At 32.3% G+C, this 23,351-nt stretch overlaps 1 protein-coding gene across 7 annotated transcripts in view; it reads right to left on the bottom strand.

Moving 5' to 3' along the window:
* Window positions 1-23,351, bottom strand: part of LOC126821175 (poly(rC)-binding protein 3) — a 185,617-nt gene that overhangs the window by 47,964 nt on the left and 114,302 nt on the right. Inside the window, exon 1 of one of the 7 annotated variants that reach the window (XM_050549565.2) lies at window positions 8,498-9,144. The exons of 5 other annotated variants lie outside the window; for them this stretch is intronic. The gene's annotated coding sequence lies outside the window, so the exon portion shown is untranslated. Of the gene's footprint in view, window positions 1-1,061; window positions 1,181-8,497; window positions 9,145-23,351 lie in introns of those variants that run through there. One more of the 7 variants, XM_050549566.2, reaches the window with a different exon arrangement.

The raw sequence follows: 23,351 nt of genomic DNA, 5'->3' as shown, positions 1-23,351 counted from the left end.
ATGATCGAATTAGAATAAATCAATTATGTGTCAGAGCGATTCTACTAAATTATCCATAACTAAATCAAAAGCTTTCATTATTTTTGCAAACCTCAAAGGAGAATGATTGTTATAATACACAGATATTACCTTAATATGCTTGATGTTTTAAACTAATTACAGAACTTTATTCTTCAAAGCTAAATTTACCAAATTTGATACACACTTGAAAGAAAGATAAACTTTTTATTTTTCTAAAATATCATATATTTTAACTGACGTAAATATGCACTGAAAATTTTAAAATAGAAGTTGGATGAAAAATGTTATTTATACATACATGAAATAGTTGCACCTTGTTAAGAACTTTGAAAATTCACTTTGATTGCTTACCTGAAAAGAAAAAAATAGAGACATAAATATTCATTCTAAAGCATTATTTACTTTTTTAGTTATTAGAGAGATCACAATGTTCTGCAGAGTTATAAGTGCCGTAAAACTAGAAGTAATAAACAGAAATTTGATGTCTTTTGTATCTCACTAATCTGAATACTGATTGATGGACCTGTGGACAGGGGTGATGACAATGTGCGATCATATTTTAATGTGTGTGTAAATTAAAGTGTTAAAATGGTGCGGGTATGAGCCCCTTCTGTAATTACATTTAATGCAAAATTTGTAAACATAATTTACAATAAAGAAAATTGGCAGATTTGCTAAAGAGAAAAACTCTTGAATTGTTCTGGGTTTTTTCTACTCCCATAAACATATTATAATAAGTCCGTATTGAACATTAAACCCACTGGACTAATTGAATTGAAATTTCATAAATACAAAATGACAGATTCGTATGTGTACATCAACACTCAAACATATCAAAATGACCAATATTCCAATAGCAGAATGGTACCAGGTGTTCTAGAGAGAGCTTAATTAATTGAATAAACAAGTACATGTATCCTTAAAAAAAACAATTAGATTTATATAGTAAATAATCCACCTGGACAGTCTACAATCAGATGTTATCTTTATAAGAGATGTTATCTTACAATCAACAAATTAGTACTAGATGGATACATCACCTTTTTATCACCTACAAGTAATATCAGTTTCACTAATGTCCTGATAAGTTTTACACCTAACCCAGCGGTAATATCTGGTCACATGTAAACAGTCCTCACCATTAAATCAATTTTCAACAACTAATATTAATTTTCTTTGAAAAAATTGGTCATAAGAATGTGACAGGTGTCTTTGTGACAACTGGTTAAAAATTTGTTACCTTGGTATTCAGTCAAAAATCAATGTATTCATGCCAACAGCTTCTACGAGCAAGAATACAATTAGAATTTACGGCTTAAGACGACAGTAGTGTTATAGGAATAAATGTATTGCATTTTTGTCCATTTTAGATATATTTCTAGAAGATTAATTCTAGTACTGCGTACCAGTATATATTAGTGTTTTATTGAAAATCAATAAATTCATCTTGGTACAAACTAACTTGACAATGTATTATCTTTTACACAGGTAACTCAACTCTGATTTTAACAAATATATCTGATACTACATGTGAACTCATACGTACACATGGCATATTAAAGGTCTTCAAATAATGTGACTTCATTAATACTACAGTTTAGAGTAAATCCTGGTAAATTCTTGTCAGTATAAAAACTGAGAAAAATGTAACCTGATCAGAGTAAATTTGTCTACTTAGGACTGAAAAAACACATAGAATTTCAATGAACAGGTCAGAAAACAAATTACCTAAAAAATGAAAGGTCAGAAATATAACAGTTCCGGAAATTTTGATAATTTCTACTAATGTTTCCATGACTACATATGTAATGTATTTATTTATGACAATTTCAAGTAGATGCATTAAATTGTATACAAAAAAATCTCCTCTTCAAACAAAAATAAAAGCGGTTCCTTTCAAGCCAAATGCACAACTACCTGTCTCGAACAAAAAAAACTCTAGATTTTATAATAATTTCAAATAAAATCTATATTTATGGGAACTTGACATAACCTATCCAACAATTACAGAGTAATACAAACACAAGTTTATAGTTAACCAAGCCCAAGTAATATGATGTCTACTCTGTAGAGGAAAATGAATAAGAAGTTTTTGTCAATGAAACACAGGACACAAGGAAATGTAAGAAGAGGTAACAGATGTGTCAAGTGAAACCCAGGAAAGGTAATTCTTGTCACCAAAACCACATGGTTTAAAGTTTGAATTTAAGCAGATTTGAAATAATATTGTATCACCACATGCTGTGACAAAAATCTTTATAACACAAAGTTTAAGAATAGGTATAGAGTACCAAGAAATTCCATACTCTTCCAAAATAATCCATACAGAATTACAGATTGTGCATATGCCTCAAGTCCATTGCCAATTTTGATACCAGCAATCTTTTAGTTCTATTAAACTGAATGTTGAATTTGGTTAGTGGCACCAAACATATTTTAACAGTAGCCACACCTTGCACCTCACTGAAAACAACTCTTAGTGTTTTAAGTACTCAACTCTAGGTAACTAATTTCAGACTCTTTAATAACTGTTTTTGAAATGCGCCTTCCTACAATTTTTATCGACTGAAATCAATCTGTTTTTTTTTTTTACAGAAAACATTGCTGTCCGAAAACAAGGACAACTCATATGTGCAACAGTACTTAATTGTAAGATTGGCATAAGTTTGGCTATTGAAACATGAAATAGCCGATATATAAATAATCAACATGATTAATTTGTTTTTATAATGCCAAAAAGAAAGAGAAGATACAGTTTACTATCTTGCCTCTTATTTTCATTGCCGTAATTTCAATTACAGCTTTATTTTACATTCAATGTTAATGTATTTGTTGAAGAAATATGATTTGTATGTTGTATTTTATGTAATAATGTTTGTTTTGATGATAATTATCAGATGGTACAATAATATAAACCACAAACACAGATAACTTCTGACACGATTTTCATCATCAACTAAGTAATCATCCACTATCCTCATCCAAACAAAACCTCAAAAAAAATGTTAAGACAAATAAATTAAAGAGACATGCTAAGTAGAACTGATCGCTCAAAATCATAGCTCATGTTGCCTATCAAGTGAACAGAATTTTAAGTGCATTATCTGTTTATCTCATTAAAATGATGACTGTTGTTTATATATGAAAGCTCTATACAAGATTTCTACCTTCTTCACATCATAACACTACATAGTTCTGATATTTCAGCACATATGTTTACTTTTATTGGCAATCTGTATATTTAAATATGCAATGCTTGTAAAATTACCTCGTTACACTTTTGAAAGTGGGTAATCACTTTCAGAATTGGGTAATCAAGTTGAGTATCAAAGCAATAAACTATTCTTGCTGACCCTATTAAATTTTGTAATTGGGAAAGATATCCTATCTTATCTTTTGGCTAATTAAACCTTTGGTTTAGATGTGATATCAAAACATTATGTACCCTATATGTAATACATAATAGACTTTTTGGTTCAATATTGGTATAACTTATGCCAAATTAATAAGACGAATGTGGACCAACGGCTGTTTCGTTTCCTATTAAAAGCCAAATATATAATGGAAAACGCCCCAGTTTAAATCTACTACTGGATAAATTTAATTTCCCTGCCAACCCATCATTATTATTTGTGGTCAGCCTAGTTCTGCATATGGGAATTATTGCTGGTAATGGAGATAGTCTCATGACAGACACAGGTCACAATAACAAATTTATAGCTATGTTATAGTATCCAGTCAGTTAACTTCTTTATTAAGTAAGATAAAATTTTCAGACTTTTGCTTTGATAATAGGCAATGCTTACACCCCAAATTTCTCTAAATAAAAAGCACTCGCCTGTCAAAATAACCCATAGACAAAAGTTTAATGCACTTAACACCCAAAACATATTCTCTTAGGAAATAAAATTTTAGACACTTTAATAAATCATACCTAAAATAACTTCAATGTATAACTTATGAAAATTGTTCATGGATTCATCACAAGTTCTGCTCACAACAAATGTTACAGGGAGAATGTTGGGGCGTTGTTAATGTATTTTGTGGAACTCAGGAACACAAAAAAACACACACAGCCGCCAGGTCTATTTCTGACTTTTTCAAAATCCTTCCAACATTATGTAAGTTTTATTATCACTTTAACCTTTCAAAAAGTTTATAAAGTGTGCTGAGATCTGAGCAACAATATTTAATTTACAGTTCTTCCATCAAAAACATATATAGTCAATTTAAAAATATATGTTATAATCTTTAAAAGGTCATTTACATTAATATCAGCATTTGTAAACGTAAATTGGCCATAGCTTCCTTATTTTATTAACTGGAGGGTTTCTTCTGGCATTTCTCTCTTTCTCTGATCAAATACTTAAAAGCTTTACGGAATATCACTTATGACCTTCAGCCCAAACTTCAAGTCTATAAGATATTCCTAAAGCAGATTTTTCAAGTTCATATCAAAGTTATCAAAACTTTTGAAAGATCTTTTCTAACCAGTGTTTTATTAATTGACGTGGGTAGGCAAGGAAAATTGTTGCGCATGATCTATGATCGCTTACTTTTAATTTTTCTCGTTCAGAACATTGGGTTTAAGATAAATATACTAATGACGTAATATCTATCTTAAACTTTTACAAGACAAATAAATTGAGGAAATTCTATTATCTCCACATGTTATCAAAGCTGAGAAGTTTTTACAGACTATTTACAGATTAACCAGCCTTATAGTTAAAAATCAGTTTACTCATCAGCTTGAACAAAGGAGGAACTTGCACAGATTAACGGAAAAAACAGACGATTTTAAGACTAGCATGAAGCCAAAAAAAAAATCCATCCCTACGTAATACTTTAAATGAATGAAATAGGCAGATTCTGTACTGCACATGTGAGACATTAGCTAATCAGCTCCGCCTAAAGAGGAAACAGACAGGCATCATATCCTATTATATTATACTATTTTGTATGTGAACACAAGAAAAGTTTATTTCCTGATTACAGAATTCCGTACTGTTTCTTAAACTATCTGGTCCTAGATAGAAAATCATTGTCTTCAAATTTTTTTTTTCAAATTTGAGAAAAATACATGTTTTATGTCTTTAACTGCTTGGCATAGAGACAGCTAGATACGTAAATCATTTCAAACAAATACCCAGACATGGATAAATCTACTCTCTACTATCAGATTTTTTGCTACAAATACAGTTAAGATTTACTTTTGCACCCATTTGATTAATAAACTTTATTTTTATCATGACAATAAGATTTTTTTCTGCAGTGAAAACTAATCCTTATTTAATAGAAGTTTTTAAATTAATTTACATACTTATCTCTGTTTTTTTCTAAAAAATTTTTAATTTAATGTTCGTCATTGATTTTATTTTGCATTTTCCAAAAAATAATTTGTATTTGCCATAACATAATTCTAAAAGGATAGTAATTGAAAGATTATCTTGGGATTTAAATTCACTGTCAGTATGGACGCTTAAGCTCGTTTTATATCAGTTTAAATGGATAGAAACTAGTATTATACAGGATTAAGTAAATGGTGTTTCCTCCCTCTATATTCTTGGTTAAAATGGTAAATTTTTGATTATACTAATACCTATTTTCCTGCCACAGATAACATGAGAGGCTTTCGATTCAGGATATTTAAATTAGTAGCACATGAAAAGTGAATTAACGATAATTGTATTACACAGGATAAAATTAGAGCACTCGACTGCCTTCAAGACAATATTGATTAGTTACGTCTTGTCATTATTAACAAATACTGCAAAGCAATCTCACAGAATATGGTGGTACCTGTAATGGTGTCCATTATAATACAAGATGAATGACAATATTGATAATATATTGCTTTTTTCCCTTCACCTGTTCAGGTTATTAATAAGACAAATTGTCTTCTATTTTCTTCTATAAATGTATTTCCGACTCTACTAGATTTAATCAATTTTATATATTTATTACTGTTAACACTGTTTTCTATTAAGGAAAGTATTATTTACATGCACAAAAATATAATAATTGAAATATAAGAACATTTTTTTTTCTTCTTAAATATTTAGAACAAGCAAGTTGACTGGATAAAGCCTGGCCCCATAATTTTCTGGGTAATGATTTATTTTTATCAAGCTTGTCCATTCTACTTTTAAAACAGTATATTTAGCTGCAATAACATACAATTTTTACAGTCTGTAAGTATCAGAGATGCACCAAATTTATTTAGTGGACAGGGCGTGCATGTAAATGATCCCTTGGCAGTTGGAATTTGACATAAGAATAGGCCATAATTTCCCTCATATCACACTGTACGGCGTATGCCCGTCTTCATTAGCCCTGTCAGAGCATAACAGTAGGATGTTAAACTCCATTTTATTTCATTTCATTTTTATTGCCCTGTTTTTTCCTTCATATTTTGTAATTGATATTTAGTCTTCAACAGCATTATTTGTAAAATGTTGTTAAAATGTGTACCAAACATGTCTGTGTTAAGACACCCCACACCAGGAGATAGTAATGAAAATAACCATTCTCTGCCTTCCTGTGTCTAATTGGAAATGACCTGATCGTAGGTGCAAGTGCATATTTCTTGTTTTTTTACTCCAGTCCCAGAAATCTGAAGGTCTCATGGAATGATAAATTCTTATTTTGTTCTCGTCTACATGTTTAATACTCTACAGAAAGACTTAAATATCATAAGGTCAGGATCCTACACATATGATATATGTATTCTATCATCTAGCTTCATGCATATAATGTACCACAAGAATCAAACAAGAATGCATTTGTCAATTTACAACAAGATCTAATCAAGTCCATGTGTAAGGTGATAGATGTAGGTAGTATAAGTAATGACTAGAAGTTAAAATAAACAGATGTAGTAGAGGTATAGATGGTTAACTAGCATGTAGAAACATCTCTTCAAATATTGAAACCATCATAAAACTATTCAATTTATAATTCATTTAGATGAAATGACAGTTTTCCCTTCATTCTGGTTTTGTGATAATGACTATGTACTAATGTCTCTAAGAGGGTTGTCTGAAAACAGTACAATAGACACAGTATGGAGCTACTTGTTATTATGGTGACATAGTATATAGATTGTTTTTCCTAAAAATGTTTTTGTGAATGTTATAAGTGAACTGTTAAATGGCAGTTTCAAAGCTAAAGATGCAGAGATGATTAGTTATGATTATTCTGACTAAAATTCAATTTACTGTACGATATTTGTCCTAACACAAATAGAAAGTGCGGCAAAGAAAATTATGCTTCTACACAGCAGCTGTTGTCACATCATCAATCCATTCATTAAAATCCATATTTTTCATATCTATTAAAGAGGATTTTAATTTAAGCTATGATGAATGACGTCCTTTTTTTAAGACCACATTTATAGTGCTCATGAAAGCTCACCAAAAATTAATTAAACCAATGCTGTATATTAGAATAACAGGACTAGGAGAAAAGCATTATTTTTAAGTAAATCATAATATTTCAACGTATATATACTGGGTAATCTAAAAAAAAAAATAAAACTTTTATCTAAAATCATCAATAATTTAAAACTATGTTAAATATTTAATTCCACTTTCACATTTGATAAATTTCTGTGACCCCATGTTTGGTAGTCTTTTATGTCTGTTTCAAACAAAACTTCAATTTTTAGTAATAACCAGCAGAAAAGTTGTAGATTTAAATTATGATGATATTAATCAAATAAAGACATCACATTCACAGTTCATTTCATTTTTTAAAAAAAATCAACAGTTCTATTGTTGGTGATAAATTTATGTGCTCTCATGTTTAGTAATCTAATGCCCTTTCAAAACAGAAATTCAGTTTTTATTAATAATATTCTTGATAAGATTGCACAAAAAGTTGTAGATTTCTTATCTTCCCAGAAAAATTCGTTGCTATTCCTAACCTGACTTCATTTGTAATTAGGCCAAAACGTTTTTGTGACAGTGGTAATATACGCTGCATATTTTGTTAGATTTATCACCTGCATCATGCATTCTATGACTTAAGATTTACAAAGCTAGGTTTATCCTGACCTGGTATTCATTGTAACTATTGGGAGGTCCTTAAATCATGTCTATCAAGCATAAGCCACCCATACATCATCTTTGAAATTGTTCCTACTTTTTGGTATTTCTATCAACATCTTTACATATGTAATCCCTGTTCAAGGTTTATTTTGTGTCATATTTTGACCCCAGTTGAACTCACTAAACACAAATCTGAAGCACTATGTTATGTATATAAAGACTGGATTCAAAGCCCTCAAGTTTCTATTTACAGGACACATTTGAAGAGCTTCTGAACCTTAGTCAAACTTTATACACATGGCTTTTAGGATTTTTAGATGAGGAACAAAAAGCTCTGTGTTGAATAAAAAGCACATGTATATGTAGTAAGTACCATGCCATAGAAAATCTACTAATCATAACTACAGATAACAACACACTAGTCTTACCTTTTTGATTTTTTGATGAATGAAGAGAGGAATCGTCTCTACAATTCAGTGTATCAAAGACAAGTCAGAGAATTTAAACAAAGTTCCCACCAAATGGTAGATCTCACTGGACGATGACTTTTACTCTCACACAAAGAAGCGTGTACACATGTTCTTTCAAAACTAACCCAAGAGTTAAGTAACAAGTAGCGAGCTTATGGAATTTAAACCAAAGTTCAGTACACGCCAGCTGTTTTCAGGCAAGTTAACACAATACCAATCTTGTAGATCTACTAGTCACACTAACTTAATCTTTTGTCTTGGAGAAAGATTTTTAAAGAGTCACTGCCTGGGTAGAGTTGCAGGCAGATCAAGATGTCTTTTCATGAAGATGGTAGGAGGGGAAAATACAGCATTCTGTTCCTCCAAGTCGGTTTCACCTCTAAAGTAAAGAATCATGTGGTGTGCTGGGGAAATCCTATACACAGACTAAACCATTTAGGCACCGAGGGGTGTTAGGTGGTGGAATAATCATACTATCAAGAGTTGTATCGACAATGGAAGCTTCTCTAAATCAATAGCCAGTAATCACTGCTATCAATTAGGTGGCTCTAGTTTCTATGGAGAGCTTCAGGTGGAATATTATCATAAAACATGACAATTATGGCAGGTGAAACCTAGCTACATGATTGGGGCAGACCAATGACGCAGTTTTTCCCAGATGGTAATGAGGGTAGTAGAATTATCAGACTAATTTGATAAAACTTACTTACAGCTGATAATTCAAACATGGTGAATTTACCATATGAACATTAATACCAATAAAAAATGCAAGTTCTTTTAAAATGTCAGACTTTCCTTTTACAACCTATGCTATTTATATTTTTGTCTAACTATATATATACCCACAATAGAATTTCAGCTGTAAACTTTAAAATGAAACGGCCGTTAACAGAATACAAAACTTATTCTCTCCAACTATGGATACATTAGGATTTTATGAAGAGCAAAAAAAACCCTGAACATAAAAATCCCATTAAAATCACTTCCCCTTCGAGTCTGAGTTATGTTAGCGGAAATAAAAGTAAAGGACAAAGAAAACAAACAATTATTATTCATGAATAACAAATATGGATCAAACGATTGATCTTAATTTTTATTATCTACCCTTTTTCAAAGTTTGATATAGGCAGCGTTTTCAAATGGATTTTTAATGGTTTTCTCTGTGAAGTCATTAATAATGACCAAGCATTAACCATGTATAAGCTTGACGTCTGCACATTATTCTGCGGCTGTTTCCACGGTTTTCATCAAGTTATTGATTCAACTCCAGTTAAACAAATTCACAGTTAACAACCCTGTTAATAGCTCTTATCATGCTGTCATTTTCAAATAATTTAGCTTTTCTAAAGCACTCCCCAGAAGGTCATTCCACCATCTTGACATTCATTTAGATGGCATGGAAGATGATATAATGGAACATGCACATAATAGCACAAAATATTATCTCTCCTTTTGTTATAATCTAAATAGAATTTCTACAAAAGTTAACTCATTATTATCTCATTAATATTTTCTAGGGTTATTTTTTTTCCAACTTAAATTAATTAATGTAACCATAATGAAAGACACCTGATTCAAGATAAGTGTTCTTTTCAATTACATTTAAGCATGTTAAATTGTTTCATATGCCTTGATGCCCATCTTATGGGCTAAGTGAACTGTCCTGGTTTAGGGAAAGAAACTGTTCCTTATATATAGGCCACAGTAGACAAATAATTTTTATATACAAAATCAAGTATACAGTGCATAGATACGAAACATAATATGCAGATTTGGGGTGGGGGGGATCAATGCTACATCCATAACCACAAAGATCTTAAAAATCTGAACCCCACAATTATTTTCAGACTGTTTGCTACAGAAATACATTATTAACATTCAGTTTGGCACATTTTTTGATTGACCATATTTAAAGTAAAAATATTTGGGTATAGTAAGTATCATGTTGATTAACACATATGGGATTAATAATATGACATGTACCATTAATACTAGGATAATGATAGCTTTAACTAATTATTATATAATATCGTCAAGGATTATTTATCAATGTAATTATCCTTCATTATTATATATAATACAGGTAAAGATCATGTTACTAGCATCTCCTACTGTGTTACTACATTAGTTTATATATCTATGTAGTATATCTCTAAATGTTATTCAACTCAAATAATCAAACTAACACAGTAATTAACTCAATCATGTATTATTTAGATGAGGATGCTCACTGATGAAGATGCTCAAATTTCTTCTCTTTGGATATAAATAATAAACTAAGAGATTTATGAACATATTTGATTCTATTTTTTACAAAAAATTAAAAGAAGTATAGTAAAATAAATTTAGTTGCCTATATAAATGAGTGATTGAGTTGTCTAGAAAGAGTAAGCATACCCCTCCTCATACCTGAAACCTGTCACTATTTATTGCAATGGTTTTGACATAGATTTCAGAACAAAAACCTTGTGTTTATATGAAGTAGTATTTAATATGTCTCACACTAGCCATTTTCATGGTTTGAAAAACAGACCTCTGTAGAAATTTGTATGGATTGATTCTGGAGGGCTGGATGGTCGAATGGTTAGCGCGTGCGCGTTGCATCATAAGGTCTGTCATTGAGTCAACTGGCATGGTTTCGATTCCTCGGTTGTACATGGCAAGGTGGAGGGTTGCCTGTCCAACATTATGGGTTTTCTCTGGGTCCTCTGGTTTCCTCCCCCTGCTAAAGACTCCTACGCACAAGCAAATTTTTGAAATAAAATAGAACCATACATTAGTCCTGAAATGACCAAGTTTCTGTCAGGTGGACTTCAACCCCTGCCCCTCTCTATCTCTTATGGATTGATTCTTGTAACCTGAGACAGCTTTTTTAGTCATAAATCGACCAACCAATCTTCTAATAACAAGTTATGAATGCAAACAACATCATTTGAAAACTGCAAGCAGATTGAAATACAATTTTCAAAATGGCACCATTTTATTGTGATTTCTTTAGATGAGATAACTGTCAGAGAACTTTTATCTAGCCCCAAGTTCACAAAGCATTCTCAGACTTCAGTTAAGAATTTACTCAAAATTGTTCACCTTATTTTAACTAAAATATAGCCCTTTTATGAAACTTTTGTTGTTTTAATGTATCAAATACATCAATAAAAAACTATGTGCAACGTTTTGAGTTTTTGGATGAAAGATATTTCTCATAAACAGTAATTGAAAGTTGAGTAAATTCTTAACCTGAGTCTGAGAATGCTTTGTGAACTCGGGGCTAGACAGCAATGTTTCCACCTACTCTTTATTAAGTTCTAACTGTCAAGGGTTCTTTCAAGATTACGCCAATGAGTACTCATTTGACCGGTATGAAAAGGTTCTTTTCTTTGCGAGATCCCCCTGTCCTGCATGCACTACTGACAAGGCAAACTAGGCTGGAAAATTGTAAGGCACTTTCTCTGCCAAAACTGAGGTAGAACCCAGGACCTCCTGGTTAGTGAGCCAATGTCATACCCACTGCGTAACCATGGTTCTAATTTCTTTCAAATATGAGAATACTGTGGTATACGAATTGGAATACAGTCTATATTTCACATGGAAATGATGATAACAGACAACCCTTTCACAACTAGATTCAATATTTACCTCAACTTTACACAAATTACTAGTATCGAAAGAATTACATACTATTACAAATTATATTATAATGATCGATGTTAAATGTCTTGTTAGCATGGTTTATTTCTTTTTTAGCATCCACCTAGACTTGTATATATCTTTAACCTTTAAACATGGCAGACAGCACAACCTGTAAACACATTTTAGATGTATACAAGCAAGGTTAAACTCAAAAGTTTTTGTAAAATATAAAACCCTATTTACATTTGTAAAGGTTTAATGTTTTTCTGCGAGCCTGTATGTCCGTCTGCCAGCTGTTGATCAGCTGATATCCATAAAGAATGAAATAACATTAATCAAGAAACATTAGATCAATTCACTAGTTATCTTAACTTTGGCGTAACAAGAAAAGGTTAGAAATTTACCATTGAGCTTTTGAGTTGAAAAATCCTACTGCTGAGGAGTTTCTGAACAATGACAGAGGCATATTATTTTTATAAGTGATTTCAGCTTGTGCATACCACTGATAATTATTAAATCCTAAAAAACATGTGTCTGAAGTATCAGCAGAACATCACACTGGTGAAAGAAAACATCAGAATCCAGCAGAAGCAATCAATTAGTAACAGAAACTTGTTGTCATTCCATCCAAAAAATGAAGTGTAAGAAGGTATTTAATAATGATAGAGTGTTTACAAATTAGGCCAAATGATAATGCCAAATGATTCAACTTATTTAGTAATAGGCGCATTCTTTTAGCAATATGTAATGACAATATTCTGGCTTTTTATTATAGACTAATTCGATTCACACTAAACATCTAAGAAATGTTTATGGTGTCCCTTGATTTTCAATTAAGTATAAGTATTTTTTTATGATAATCTTATCAAACAAATACCAACAATATTGTTTAGTTTATGTATATGTCATTCCACACCTCATAAGTCTTTGAAGTCCTGAGCAAAAAAGTCCTCTGGATTTCCCTCAACATCCTTTGCATGATTTCTGCCCCCCCAAAAGTAATGTGTCATGCACTCAATTGGAAAATTATGAAATGATTATCTAGTACTAGTAGAATCTGAATAACTTTTATCATATCTTCAGAATTCAGTTAATTATCACTTATACATATTAAATAGACTACTTGTATATGGTTTCGGGGTTTTTTCTTTCAAAAAATTGTTGCTTTAGTGTTGCACCAATTTGCCTGTACTTTTCTTCTCATTAATCGTACAAAATATAAGCATGAATAGATTAAGGCATACGTAACAACACTGGCACTTAAAAATCCAATAATTATATATTTATGCTAAACCAATCATAGGTAAGTTGATTCGATGCGATTCACATCTCATAGGCAACAATTACATCCTTTTATGACTTGTCAAACAATCCAGATAGCAACGTAACCATGATACTCTCAGACAAATTTTTTACTACTACACTCTACAACATTAAAGACCAACTCTTTAGTGAAGGGAAGTTATATCAACATACATGTTTTGTAACAGTGTAGAACTAATTCTACCAGATTATTTACTGGATATCGTCCAATTTCTAACTACTGTAAAGCTAAAGTGACATTTTTAAAGTAAAATCTTGAAGATAACTTCATGATACCTAGTTCTACAGAAGAGTACATATGTATAACTGTAGAGATCCTAAAATGATTAAGTGTGAGCATTCTTGATTCTGACAAATGGATTTACAACTCTTTTGAGTGGGAGTATATAAAGTGTTACTGAACACACACTAAAAGTCCTACTATTACAGTCCTACAAACAACACAGGTTTTGGCAAATCCAGTCAGATAAGGAATATCTTAGAGTAATTGTTAGCTGTCATCAACTGTCATGAACAATTACTGAAAACAACCTATTAACAATGATATTTCATATCAATTCCCCTTCTTTTGTTGACAAGAAATTCAACTTTTTGACCATACCAAAGAGTGTGATTTTCTGATTACCTTGACTGCAGTCTAATTACCTTTACCTGACTGCAGTCTGATTACCTTTACTTGATGGCAGTCATATTACCTGAAACACAACTTGCATAAACTTTCTAACTGTGAGTTATAGTTACACTGGCTTTGCTTTTAGTACATGCAAACGCTACACTCTTGTGGCTTAAAAACACCAGCTTTTTTAAACTAGCTTAAAACCACGAGTTTAAATGGCATATGATATACCATTCAGATGCTTATTTTTAATCCAGTTCAAAATCACTGGGGATTTTAAGACAGGATCGTGTTGCGTTCACACGCACTATAAGCCAAACCAGTTTAACTATTCTGACCTCTTCAGTCGGAGGTTAGAGTTAACTACACATGGGTAGCTTCACATTCTTTATTCAGTTCTCGCAAGCTTTCGATAATACTGGCAGTGCCTGAACCCGACATTTTCCCAGAAATATAACTTACTGCGTATTGTGCATGATTAAACGAGTTGGAGCCAGGATTTTTAAGCCAACCTGTTCAGACGGCCAAGATGAACCAGTAACGATGAACCAGTTTAAAATAAAAAACCTTCTTAAAGACAGGTCACGAGCTGGGGGTTTTAAACAGGTTTATTTGCCCCACATTTGCATTCAGACAACAAAGTTAAACTGGTTTAACGATTCCCAGGGTTTTTAAACCAGTTCAACTTAAGCATCTGAACGGCTATAAGATGAATCATATTGTTTAGACGCAAAGAATGAGCTAGCTTTAACAATTGCTGGTGATGATTTCGATCTAGTAGATTGTGACATTCACACTAATTATATATGTGAGTGTAGCCAAACCAGCTTAACTATTCTCACCTCCTGGCCGGGTGATTTTAAGCCAGTTATTTGGCCCATATTTGCATTCAGACTGAAAAGTTAAGCCAAATGAACGTAACTAGTGTTTTTCAGTTAGCTTAACTATGTCCATCTGAATGGATGATATTTCTTTGTATACAAGTATCTAAGTTTCAGTATGCAAAGTAAGTGAAAATGGTGAAAACAGATACTTCGAGTAATTTGCTTTGCTTAGAAAGTAGGTTCTTGATCCATAGGTTTGAGTAGAAACTCACAGCGAAACAATGATTCCTTAATCTTACATTAGAAGGCATGTCCCTTCAAGCAAGCTATCAATTACAAAAATTCACCATCAATATTCTTGTGCAAGATCACATGACAGTACCATCATGTGATAACTGAATTCTAATCCTGTCAGTGCAAATACAAACCTTCATCTGAACCTTATTCTTTCAGGTAATTTTCTTTGGGAAAATGAGAAATTTGTGCAATAGAATCAATCTTCTTTGAATCCAAATTCTTGCCAAATAAATGACACTGTTATAATACCATACATCATGCACTGATCCTCAGATTTTTCCCGATGGGTTCTTACTGCTCTTGGGAATAATAGATGACTTGTTCAGTTTATAAGGCAGAGAGAATTTTTTTTGGTGCAACCTTTTTAGCATACATGATTGAAAATCAGTGGATGGATTATTTGTCAGACATTTTAAACAGGTGTATCAGTTTATCATAACATGGCAAGTCATTAAGTGCTGTGGTGCAACTCAACTGTATTCACAACCATCATTTCTTACGTAATAATTTTCCTTCCACAGCATCATCGTGATACATGCCAAAACCGTTTCTTTCAACCATAAAATCACAACATCTCACATATAAAGTTTATATATAACACATGTTTCAATTTTGTAAAACTGATTAAACAGTTAAGCATGTTGAGTTCTGCTTATTTTATCTCTAATCCTCTCTTCTTTCACCCCATGTACAAATCATTTCCTAATATTTTATCCATCTCTTTCACCCCATGTATATATCATTTCCATATATTTTACACCTAATGCTTCCCACAATTGTTACATTTTTGAAGAGGGCAGAAAATTATAAGATTAAGGGTAATACACAGCCCACCGATACTACTTACACTGCATAGTGCCCGATAAATCTACTCTTTCTGAATTAATACTTGCTTCTCAGTAAAACAAACATAGTTTGCCAGTCCAAGTAACATACACCATCCTACATGTCATCTACACTTTTCATCTCATTATCATCTTTATCACATTGCAGAAAATCAGGTTAGAATTGAACTCTGTAAAGTGAGTTTCAGTACAGATTGTAGGTTTACACCCATGCACAATCTTTGTACCAATACTAGCTATTCCTGATAATTTCAGTCGTGGGCAATAAGTATAAAACTACTTTTGTCAAAATCAATATGGACCATCTTTACTTTATAACTATTCCTGAAAACTTGATCAATATTGGTGACAACAGATGGACAGAGTTGATTGCAAGTACTTTTTAGTACTTGTTCAATAATACAACCAACTCTGTGTTAAACTATTGTGGGGTGGCTCAAATCATTTTGGATACTTTATAGAAGTTATCCAAATTTTCTTGGGCAAATTATTATAGATCATATCATATGAAAAGGTCAAGAGATATACCTCTTATTTTTTTTGCCACAGCTATTTTGACAATACACAAGATTCCTGTGACAGGAACAGTCACTCCCAAAATACCTTTCAAACATAAAGGCCTTCCTATTTTAAGTATTTAATGAGCTATTCAGAAAATTGAACAATACTTTATACTTTAAATGAATTTTTTTTATTTTAAATACTTAAACATACATTATGCAAGAGCTAAATCTGCCAATTGCAGGTCTTTCTTTAGGCCTGAAATGTTATCTAAATTATTAATTAGACATTAATTAACTTACCCAGACCATACTCAACTCTCGAAGGCATCGCTAGCCTGCGATATTTACTGGATTATGAGCCCATTTGCTGCTCGACTTCCATTCATAATTTAATCATGTTTTTTATCGTACAGACTTTAGTAATGATGATCGAGGCTAGGCCGAAATTTCAATTGCTTAATTCTCAGTTCATAGTGAATCAATTTGACTGAAGTTTTCAGCAAATTGCCTTCACATTATCTAGTTTTTAACTATTATAGTGAGAACTGCCAGCTCTTTATCTTATCTCCCATAATGTATCTTTAATTAATTATGTAAGTCATAAAACTTATATAAGATATTACTAGGGTTCTTTTATGGTTTGAATACCAATTAGAAGAATGTTATTCATATTCTTATTTCATACAAGTGTTTTCAATTATACACTGAATAGAGTGCCATGTTCAAAACAATTAATCTGATAATACATGAGGGGATCACGTGGCTAAGTGGGTAAGACGCTAGCTCGCTAGCCTGGAGGTCGGGTGTTCGATCCCTGCATTGGCCGAGAAAGTTCATCCAGATTTTCCGGCGTGGTTCTCCCTTGTCAGTGATGCAGGACGGAGGGGCTGGCAAGGAAAGCTTTCTAGTCGTTTGGATGGGACGAAAAACCGAGGTCCCGTGTACACATTGGCGTGCACGTAAAAGATCCCTTGGCAGTTGGAATTCGATATAAGAGTAGGCCGTAGTGCCGCTGTCCGGGCAAAATTTCCCTCATAGCACACTGTATGGCGTATGCCCGTCTTCATTAGCCCAGGTTAGGAGCAGAACAGTAGGACGTTAAACCCCATTTCATTTCATTTCATTTCGATAATACATGAATCCACAAATTACTTGAACATAGTTTTTTGTTAACTGGCAAGTACAGCTTCTAAATGGAAACTAATACACTAGCATTTTCTATTGAAGAGGGGGCTGTGGCTGTCTCTATATATTTCAAGGACCCAATAAAGCACCACTTTCCCAACCAAGGCAAGAATTTTACCCCGGGCCTCAACATATGCCTGAAAAGAGCAAATATTAGTATAATTTTCACTGTAAATTTTCTTCCAATAACATTAGCTAGAGTTCTGTGTCCTCTACATACAAAACAAGTGGTACCAATTAAGATATTTCCAATTTATTAGGTGTTGAAATGATAATTTCTTCTTAGATTAAAGTAGCTAATTCTCTAACTCAATAGCATCCAAAGTCTTCGACAATGGAAAACAAGATTTTTTCTCAATTTCAATCAATATTGATGTTGTGATATTACCGGCAAAAGATGGGCCTCTGATATCTAATATTCAAGACAAAATAAACATTTTACCATTGGTACACGAATCGTGTACCATAATGGGTTTCAGCGCTATTTGTAACAAGGGACTCGAAGAACAAGGTTAGACATATTCCACAAGTCATGTCAAACGGTGACGTCATATTCTTATCTTTAAAGCATGCACACTAAATACTATCGGCGTAGACTAGAATAACCAGACGCTAGAGCTTGCCATTCAAAAGAGACTTCTGGGGTATTTCGCCGAACATAACTGATTTGAAATTAAATTAAAAACGGAAATGATTGAATGTAAATCAGTTTATATACATTCATATTACACTATTACAAGCATTGCTACCCATTTGTGTCCATTTCTAGGTCACAAATATTAGCAATTTAGCTCCTTTAATTACACATACTTTCATAAATAGCAAAATAAAGTTTTATCTTAAATGTAGAACAGGCTTTTACTATGAACAATAATTTGTTAATATAAAATATTAATATTAAGTATGACAAATGAGACCTGTGGCACTATCAAATCATATAAAACTCTCATCAAATAAATGAAATTTGTGTAAATACATTTCCATTATATCTCTAGTATTTTTATTACCTAAGAGCCAAAATAAATCTTAAATTTGTACTTGTTCAGAGACTTACATGTTCAGATATTCTATTACAACTGTCTCATTAACTGTCACTTAAGGTAATTAATACCTTAGTAATTAAATCAATGGGACCAATATGATTACACTTCAATGAAACAAGATCCAATATTAATTTCTTCCTTTTGGTTCTACACGTCGCTTCGGTTGTATTAATTTGAAATTGGTTTTAATGAATGCCTTTGAAAGCTTTGAAACACCAGAGAGCTTTTGCAAGTAGTATTGTAATAATAAGGCTGATGAATTGTTTCCCGTTTCTATATTTACTTAATCATACTATTGTTTGTAAGTGCTAATTTTTAAAGTTCCAAATCGATCCAAAATTTATCATAAAGAGGACATGGGAAAATATCTAACAAACAAAATAATTTTTTTAACCAATTATGCAGCAACGGACTTCAACATTAACACTGCAGGTTGTCATCTTAATAAGAAAATCAGATTTTTTGGATTCGACACATAGGGGACTGTTGATTTGTTTGACAGCTTTAATATCTTTCATTAACGTACACTAAATCTCTTTACCTTTTAAGTCGGTTAATTTAATTTTAATGATGGTATTTACTTCGAGAAAAATGTCAGTTTGTTTTGACCAAAGAAATTCCCATAAACAACATTATATCTATATAGTTCAGGAAAACTATGTCAATGGTCTTCAAGGTTTAAAAAAAATATATTTAACAGATGATTTCTACACGGTGCTAGTTTTTATTTCCATTTTTGTTATTCTGAATTCTGAAAACATTGTTCTACATTGAGAGAAATCTGGGACGGCTACTCGCCACTCATATATTTCTAATTTTATTTACACTCACTGCGGAATAACCATACTAGCCTAGAATTTCATAACTCCGGTCATCTCAAACAATAAACCAAACCCAGAGTCATACATTACCTAGGGAGAAGTTGACCCTTTACCGAAATGACTAAGATAGATTCTACGTCCGGAACATTACCGGAGTATAATCTGCCAATCAGAAAGCAAGCGTTTGTTCTGCCTTCAGCCATTATACCAGAGTACAAAATACTCTGAAATGTTACGATACAAATAACTGGGTTTTTCAGGACTCCAGACTGAGATAGAAATGATATGTCACTTTGGATAATTTATGAACCATTTTAAATCAAAATGGATTCACACTTGAATTTTGCAAGATTTAGTCCTGAAGGGTCCCCACATTCTTTATATCTACATTAAATAATGGAAATCAGAAACCAGATAAACCTTTAACACAAAAATCACTTCTGCCCTACTTGGCAAGATTTAGTGCAATACAACATTTCCTTTCAAATCCTATCAGCTGTATACTTTTTTGTTTGCCACAGATCAGATAAAATATGATTATGTTTATAAGTGTTCCAGTCTAAGAACCATTACTTATACAGTTTTCGACATAAAATCTATACATTTGATATATTCATGGTACTTATTTCATGGCATGGTTTTTTTCCTTTAATATTGTATGTTTATAATTAGTATAGCATAAAAATATTCAAAAGAAATTACTTGTAAAATATAGTCATAAAATTATATTCATATATAACATATAACACCATAAACTTCAGATAAACAAGGAATGATAAAAGAAAAGGAAAAATCATCTCTTTATAGTACCTACATTTTCATATGTGTTTCCAATAAGTAATGGATTAAAAAACTAAAAGTCTTTGGCTTTTCTTATCATATTATGTTATCAATTTCCATACTACAACATTCCTGTCCTAAAGAATTGTCTTAAGTTGGTGGAATAATGAAGTTAATGTAGAATTCTTCCAAGGCAAAAAAATCTGGCTACATCCAGGTTTTCTTCATTAAGCAAATCACCACTAACAAAAATAATAATAATCACACATAAGAGTTTTGAACATGGGTAGTCTTAATTTTGATAAATGGTAAATAGATATACAGCATAAGCTTGATCAAATGAGCTACAAATGGTATGCTAAGAAGTATCTTCATATTTTGATAAAATATCCTACAAAGCATTGATTCAGATAGTGGCTCACCAACATCTTGATAGGCTTACTTAAGAAATATAATACCTATAAACAATTCAATAAATTATAGACGAAAAGAAGAGAAAAATGGGGTTTAAAGATCACTCAACACAAATTGGGGTGTAGGGTCTTTAGTAGTGGTAGGAAACCGGCAACCCAGAGAAAACACATGGATGGAAACCACGTCACTTGACTCAATGACAGACCGTATGATCTAAATCGTATGTGTTATACCATTCAGCCCCCACCCACCCTCACATTATAACTCCAACTGTCAGTAATCAAACATGTCAACATTATTTTCCTTGTAAATTCATCCAGTTTCAACAAATTGTAAAGGATTTAAAATCTAAAAATATTTCGAATTTATTGTTATGAATGTAGACATTATTTTCTTTAGCACCACTAAGAGTACACCTATGGCATGCAATTGTTTTTGTGATGAGAGAATGTCATTATTATTTGCTACAAGTATTATGAATAAGAATGTTAATTTTAATGCAGTCTCATATCTAAAACCTTTTAACAATATAAATATATAAGATATTGAGGACAGAAAGTGCTACAAGGTTAGTGGAAATTCACTTATATTAGTAATTGACAAATATGAATGGTGAGTTGTGTAAGAAAGCTAGTATTCCATAAAACATAATTGGCCTAAAAATACGGTGTCTGTGATTCTCCTAGAGCGGCGAATGGCAAATGCCCAAAAAATAGGGATAATGCGACTTGATGATCGGAATTCCATTATATCCCGCATAGTTTTTATTCTGCTGTAAAAATTAGAACTACCAGGAAATTCACAACAAAACGAAGAAATGCCCTGTGCTCATAATACGAGAAGGCGTATATTTTAAATGCCATTTAAGGACATGTCTTCTATTCACTTAATTCGTTAAATATTCACTAAAATGTGTTAATAATTCTACTCTGATGAAATACTAATTATTATTTGCAGTTTTTCGACCAATATTAGATTTCAAGATAATTTAATCTCTGAGTTCTCTCCTAACTTTCCGGTAGTTCTAAAATATGTGGGGAATAAAGGAATCCTGATCATCAAGTCGCATTATTCCTATTTTTGGGTGTTTGCTATTCGCCATTTTAGGAGAATCACAGACACCTCAAAAAAATAAATATGCCAATTTTTTTAATTTCAATTTTTTTTTTTATGAAGTATTTAGAATTTTGGGGGTTCTCACTTTATATAACATATTGTAGTGACATAACCAATATAAATAATAATAAACTTGTGTTTATTTACTGGATAAATGTTATAAATGGTAGTAGGTGAGTGTTAAACATCTTTACATCAATCATAAACATAATGATTATAAATACAGGCATCAATGTAAGGATAACAGGAAGTTGTATTATACGTCTGTGTGAGTTCAAGATGAAGTCCCTTTTATCTTGTAAAAAAAACTTTAGTACTTTATGATATGAAGTATATCATTTTATAAATATCATGTTATATCTAGTAATAATAAAATAGCATGCTTTTCTACTGTATTCTCTGGTGGTAATGTGGCAGATGCTAGCTTTGTATATAGTGTGTTGCAAAATGTCCAAGTTCTTCTGGGGGCCACGGTGGCAAAGTGGGTAAGACGCTGGCTCGCTAGCCTAGAGGCCGGTGTTCTATCCCTGCATTGGCCGAGAAAGTTTATCTAGGATATAGGACAGAGGGCCCGACAAGGACAGCTGTCTAGTCGTTCAGATGGGATGAAAAATCGAGGTCCCGTGTAGACATTGGCATGCACGTAAAAGATCCCTTGACAGTTGGAATTCGATCTAAGAGTAGGCCGTAGTTCCGCTGTCCGGGCAAAATTTCTCTCATAGCACACTGTATGCCCTATGCCCGTCTTCATTAGCCCAGTTCGGAGCAGAACAGTAGGACGTTAAACTCCATTTCATTTCCAAGTTCTTTCAAAGCTTCAAAGACATTCCAATCAATTGTCTGATTTGTGTATATTCAAACTAAATGTCCACCAGTACACAACCTCATTTCTTGTCCCGTCCAGATAATTGTGCACTGTCAAACCTTAATCTTTTAACATTATAACAGAGGGAATTCAACATGCTGAAACTTGAAATTAATGAGTGGGGTGACATAATTTCAGTGTTGGATTTGATTTTCTCACAATCTGCCAAAGACAGCCTTTAATTCATGTTTTATTAAAGGAAATATACATACAATATAATGGAATCTTAAGAGACTAGTCTTAAAACCATACACAATAGGATAAGTATGCATTGGCAGTTTCAATGTAATTTGAAAGTGACAGTGGGATCACTTAAGGAACAATCTGCACAAATAACACAGACAAATTCTTGAAAGTTCGTAATGCTGCCTGATTTGAAAGTTCAAAACCCAATAAATCCTGTTGATTTTCTATCATCTCCATCACAGGCGTACAAGCCAGCGGTGCAGGAGGGGGGGGGGGGGGTAGCCAATCTAACTTTTCAGGCAAATGGGTAAAGTGAAAAAAAAAATTATTATTTCATCTAGTTGGCAAGATAGAGTGCTTGAAA

The sequence above is a fragment of the Patella vulgata genome, chromosome 5 (genome assembly GCF_932274485.2).
Source record: "Patella vulgata chromosome 5, xgPatVulg1.2, whole genome shotgun sequence".
Taxonomy (NCBI): domain Eukaryota; kingdom Metazoa; phylum Mollusca; class Gastropoda; family Patellidae; genus Patella; species Patella vulgata.
The sequence above is the reverse complement of the archived record's forward strand: the minus strand, read 5'-3'. Positions and strand labels throughout refer to the sequence as shown.